Source organism: Haplochromis burtoni, unplaced genomic scaffold (genome assembly GCF_018398535.1).
Source record: "Haplochromis burtoni strain Fernald_Lab_line unplaced genomic scaffold, NCSU_Asbu1 Contig_781, whole genome shotgun sequence".
Classification (NCBI taxonomy): domain Eukaryota; kingdom Metazoa; phylum Chordata; class Actinopteri; order Cichliformes; family Cichlidae; genus Haplochromis; species Haplochromis burtoni.
In genome coordinates, this window is record NW_024583142.1 from 46,618 (window position 1) to 52,617 (window position 6,000).

Below are 6,000 nucleotides of genomic sequence, written 5' to 3' on the forward strand. Positions count from 1 at the left end.
TGCAGTGGTAGACTTTATATTAAAAAAATGTATGGACATAACTTGTAGATATTTGTAACAATAGAACCTTCAGAAAAAAACTCCTAATGACTTTATGACCTCTTACATTGGTCTGAACTCTTACTATAATTTAATTTACTTTATAGTCCAATAATAGTTATAAATCAGGATGAAAGCATCGTTTATGTTAGGTTGGGCCAACCTTGTTATTTACATGTCAGTACTCAATAAGCATGCAGTGACCTTGTTTTCACAGTCAGATCCCCACGTCCTGACAGTTCCTCGACAGTCCTTGGAGCACCTCTGCCAGGTCTAAGGGGTAAATACTGATGCCTTTATAACCAAAAGCCTGAGTAGCAAAACGGGTGGAAAGTAGGTTTGTGCTCACGGAAGATGATGCAGGTAACCGACGATGGTCAGAATGACGGCCAAAAGTTAACAAATCGTGTTAAATAGTGATATTTGGCTTGTTTCCCAACTGATTATTGTACGATTCCTATTAAAGAGAATCTATCTCACTACTGTGCGATCTCTTGTAAAAAGGATGCTTGTGCACGTGCAGATCCAACTTTTTGTTTAACCAGGTTTTATGTTTGTCATTTTACTGCTGAGTTTTTGACTGCGAAGTACAGGGAAGAGCAGCGTAGAGAGAGAGACTGAAAAACTTAGATGAACTATAGGCCGAAAGAGAAAAAGATTTTACTAAATATGGAAATGGAAAATGAAGACTATGTCTGTCTCTCTTTGTGTCTCCAGGATTACTGCTGCTGGTGAAACAGTATGTATTATGGAAGTGGATAGTGTCCCAGACTTTGGAGAAAATCGTCCAGCCCTAGTAATAGTAGTAAACCCTAGTGAATTTTCAAACATGTGTAATGATTTCAAATTGGAAAACAGAGTATCAGTATTTGTTTGGTTGGAGCAATCTGAACTAATAGCAATAATTCACGAAAAAAAATGCAGCTCTTAAATGCTAAACTTCTTTAAAAATCAGAACAAAGTTAAATGGTTTTCAACCCATGTTTAACCAAGGTTACATGCAACCTGATCTCAGTGAATAATGTGAAGTGACCACAGCCTCCTCAAAATGCATTATGTGGTGATGGCACACAAGGCACCAAGAAAACAATGCCAATGGAAAGTCAATAAGGAGTTTGGTTGTGGTGGGTGGACAAATTCCCTGGCAATGATGTTGCCGCAAAAGCTGACGACCCATCCAGAAGTGGGTGTGAGTGTGATGGTAGCTTGAATTACACAAAATTCTCACATAAGGGAGTGGAGTCATTATGAATTGCTGTGGACATCACTGTCCACTAAACTGTGGACAGCGATGTCCTTGTAGTACTATAAATAAATTAGTTATCTATAGTTCCAATATTCAAGTATCCAATTGGACACTTGATTCGATTTGACTACAACTGGTTGCCACATGTCTCTGCTGACTTTGACTTTCATGAAGAAACCTCAGCGTTTAATCATTTTATTTTGCACAAGCTGTGAACTGATCACCATCCCACTTTTATTCTTTAAAAGTTTGCAATCTTCAAGTTAAGAAGAAACAGATGAAGCTCCACAAAGATTGATTATCAAAGACCAATTTAATTAAACAAGTTAGCTGTGCGCCAAGTTTGGGCTTTTTGCATTTTTTTTTTTAAAGTGCAACAAAGAATTTCAGCAGTACAAAGAATCCGCTGAAACAAAGCTGCTTGTTGCTGATCAAATGTCACACTTTGCTCCATTAATTTACAACTTCTAACTCATCGCCCGGTCTGAATCTGCAAATTGGGTTGACAAGAGTGCAGATTTTCTTTTTTCTTTTTAAGCTGTCACTGCAAATTTATCATCCAGTTGCGTGACTGTTATTGTACCCACACAAAGCTGTTCTGATGATGAACTGCACATTTTAATTGGATAAGGGTGTTAATGTCAGGGAGTGTACACTGATTTCAACACCCGCAGACGCACTAATTAACCTCGCTTATTTAGCTCATGTTGTACATATTTTTTTGAACTCCCATGTCACTAAACATTTACCGCTGCCCTCCCCCCTCAAACACAACAAGGCAATTGAGGTTTTGCATCAGTGCAAGAGAATGGAAAAATGGTCAGTGTTGTAAGAATGAGGTAACAGCAATATATTAGAGACAGTCCCATGATGTCTCCTTATGTTAAATAGTGCACGTATTTGTGTGTATGTGTTTTCCTTATGATGTAAATGCATAAAGCACGTCTCCATAATGTTGATCATTCAGTTTTAACATGAAGTTTTGGTAGGTTTAGTCAAGGGTTTAATTATCATTTAGATAAATTAAAGTCAATGTAATGTCCTCTAAGTGACAGAAACACAAATGTGTGTGTGTGTGTGGTGTGTGTGTGTGTGTGCGTGTGCGCGTCTGTGTGCGTGTCTTTGTGGCGCCTGTGGGTTAAGGGATACCAAGGAGGGCCGCACAGAGAAATTAAAAAAGGGAAAAATTCCAGCAGGCATTTCAAGATGATGAAAGGATCAGTGAGGGGATGATTGGCTGATGAACCACAACAATGAAGCGAGAGAGAGGAAACGGAGGAGGATAACATGAGGATTCCCCCTAATGAGCTGCCACATTAAAACAGCTGCCAGCTTGATCGATAGAGAAGGGAAGAAGGAATGAGAAAATGAATTAAAAGGGTAAAGAGGGGAAGGCAAAAGACGGATGGAGAGAGAGAGTGTGAGAAAAACTGGGTTGACTGGAGAAGGAAAATAAAAAACAGAGGTGAAGCAAGCTTGAAAAACAGAAAGATGGAGAACAATAAAATGGAGAGATGAAAGGATTACTGAATAGATGAAAACTGCGCAAAAGAAAGTATGGCTAAAGTGAAGATAACAAGAATGGCGATAAATAGAGATAGTAAAGTAAGGAAATTAGAAGGGAAAGGGCAGAGGGATGTAAGGAATGGAAGGATACATAATGAGTGAAAATAAGGACAGAAGAAGAGATGGAGCAAAGGAGGTTTTACTGGGAAAAGGGTGACAGAAAAGGGAATAGAGTTAAGTAAATTTTATGTAACAAGGAAAAGAAGCAAGGAAGGAAGGCAGAAGAAAAACATAATTTGGTAAAAGCTAAAAAGAGCCAGGAAACTGAGCAGAAAAGAAGGAACAACAACTGATAAATAAAAGGAAGAAGTTAGTTAGACGGCAACAAAAAACAGATTTAGAGAGTGCATCTAAAACAAGGTAAAAGGCCACTGAGACATCAGCTACTACCTTGTGGGCCAATGGTCATTATGCTAAAAGGCAGCAGCAGCACAAACGCAATTAAGTTATCAAGTTCAGTGAGTGTTATTAGTCAGCTGTGTTGGCACATCTACCAATCAAACTGGCGGTGTTCCTAACTTTAAGCCCCAGTTTGGCACAAGTTTTATCTGTCGGACAGATGGCCCCACATTCGAGTCTAGAATACTTTGGTATATAGAGAAGTTCGTGGTCGACACAGTCAATACATGGTGCCCAGGTCCTGTACCTAGAAAACAATCCACAATGCTCAGGCCTCCACTGCTGTGCCTGAAATTTAGTTTTCTTGAAATGTGGTGCCGTGGATTATGGACACCACTTTTGCCATGTCTTTACACAATGTTCCAAGAAGCAAATTGGCAAAGCAAGGCCATATGCCAATAGTTGTTTTTTGTTTGTTTGTTTTTTAGAGGGAAGAGGCTTTGTCTTGGCAACCCTTGCAAATCAACCAATTGCATTTGAGAAGCAGCATCTGTCTGTAATTTGTCCTTTTAAATCCTATGGAAGCAGTAAGGGTGTAGGTAGTACAGACTTTATGGACTTCATAGAGTCCTATAAAATCATTCTTTTTCATATGACTGGGCATTTCTCCTATTAAGTTGGTCATTTTACCCTGGGAGTCCATGAGGGGTAGTTCACTTCTCGAGGAAGTCCAAAGTGGCTACTTGAGGAACTGCAGTTTTTGGCAATTAAGCATCCATTTTTCAGCACTGGATATTTTTGCAAAGAAGGAAAGTGGCAGGAAGTGATATAAAAGCAGTGTGGGGAAAAGCTGAATGTAAAGAATGAAAAGAAGCAAATAATCGTTTTATTGTGCAGAGGAGAGAGAAGAGGGAGAACAATAGACAGAAGCAAAGGAGGAAGACCAAGGGTCTTCAAATAAAATGACTGACAGCTGATGACAGCAGAGAGGGGAAACTGAGGAGAAGAAAAGAAGAAGTCATAGACATCAGCAAGAAGGTGCAGGGCTCCAAAACAGAAGTCTTGAATTGTTTTACTCTCACAGAGGAGGCTGACAGAAATCACGAGCTTGGAATTCTTTCCAGAAAACTCACAAGTCCTCTGCAGATTCACTGTCTTCAAAAGTTACTTCAGTATTCTCAAAGGGGCCAATCCAGTGGTTTTCCATGTTGTAGCCCATTAACTTCAAATCCTGCACACTTAAACATTACTGCAGAACATTTTCCAAGGCCTGCCACACTGTCTTTAGTGATTTCTGAACAGGCAACCATTGGTTTTGCATAATTACAGTTCAGAGCAAATACCAACCAGCAGAGACAACTCGTCTATTCTTTTAGTTATGTTAAAGGAATATTTTCATATTTTGATGAGTGTTTACTTTCTTATCATGGCTGCCAGATGGGTATTTTAGCATAAAGATTGTAGACAAGGGTGCCAGTACCTTTACCATCTCCAAAGGTAAGAGCAAGACTTCTAACCTTAATGATCATGTAGGCTGTTTGTCCCTACCCTCTGACCTAACATACAATCATCATAGAGGCAGAAATATGCCATAAACTGTTAAAAGTGCTGAAAAATAGATACACTGGCCATTTTTGATGACACAATGCTATCGTAAAAGTATGGTTAAGTTTAAACAGAGTTAAATGTTGAGACTTTTTAGAACTCCTTTAATGACACTAAAAAGTGCCCACAAACATGCTCAACCAGTGTGGTGGTCCAAGTGACAACAACCCAGGGCTTTAAAATGAAGCCAAAACACGAGTGCCAAAAAGTGCAGTTCTTCTAATGGACACATAGGGCTGACTTCACAAGTTTGTCAGTCCCCAACAGGGTCTTATGTTAAACTGTTAAAATAAAAAACATATTTGAGAGGCAACAAAATAGTGTTTGCTTCAATAGACTATAAAGCTATGTCTTCACAGAAACCAGTACAGTGCCATGGTGACCAGACACAGAAATGACACTTGTTGACTTCAAGCTACAGGTGACACAAAGTAAGCGGGTCCTGAAATACACTTTCCTCAACTTGGAGGCAACCAACTGAAGTGATTGTCAATAAGAGTGCCAGATACCACAGATAAACCTATGACCTGGTAGTGAATACATTAGCGGATTACCTAGGAAACTGGAGTCCGAAATGTCCACTGGCGATCAATGGTCAACTTCGAAGAGATACAAGACAAGTGAATCGCTCGCTGTGTGAGTGACAAATGTGCCAATGCAGGCAGCTGGAGCCAATCAGTGTCTGCTAGACCTCATCCATTGCTTCAAGTCATTAAATTCAACTGAATTCATTTTTTGTTTACATGTGGGGTAGCTGTAGCTCTGGTGGTAGAGCAGGTCATCTACTAACTGGAAGGTTGGTGGTTCTGTCCCCGTCATGCCAAATAACATTGGGCAAGATACTAATACAAAGTTCCTCTCCGAGTAACTTGGGATCTGAGTAACTCCCAGGTTCGATTTTGATTTTGTCATTCAAATCAAATTGGTTCTGACTCTGAATAAAAAACCCATCACATCAGAGACCAAAACTCTACTGGTGAACCTTGAAAATGGAAAGTTTATATTGGCTGTGTGGTTATGCATGCTGCAAATATAAAAAACACCTTTGACAAACTACAGTTTGGTTCAGAAGCATTTCCAGACATTTTCTTGTACCATTAGTAGTTATTATTATTATTATTATTATTATTATTATTATTATTATTATTATTATTATTATTATTATTAGCAGGGGGTTCCCTGTTTTCCAGGTGGTCTTGACTCAG

The 6,000-nt window shown here is 39.2% G+C and overlaps 1 protein-coding gene across 6 annotated transcripts in view; it reads right to left on the reverse strand.

Annotated features, from left to right (window-relative positions):
* Positions 1 to 6,000, reverse strand: part of dysf (dysferlin, limb girdle muscular dystrophy 2B (autosomal recessive)) — a 102,036-nt gene that overhangs the window by 41,795 nt on the left and 54,241 nt on the right. The gene's annotated exons all lie outside the window — the stretch shown is intronic.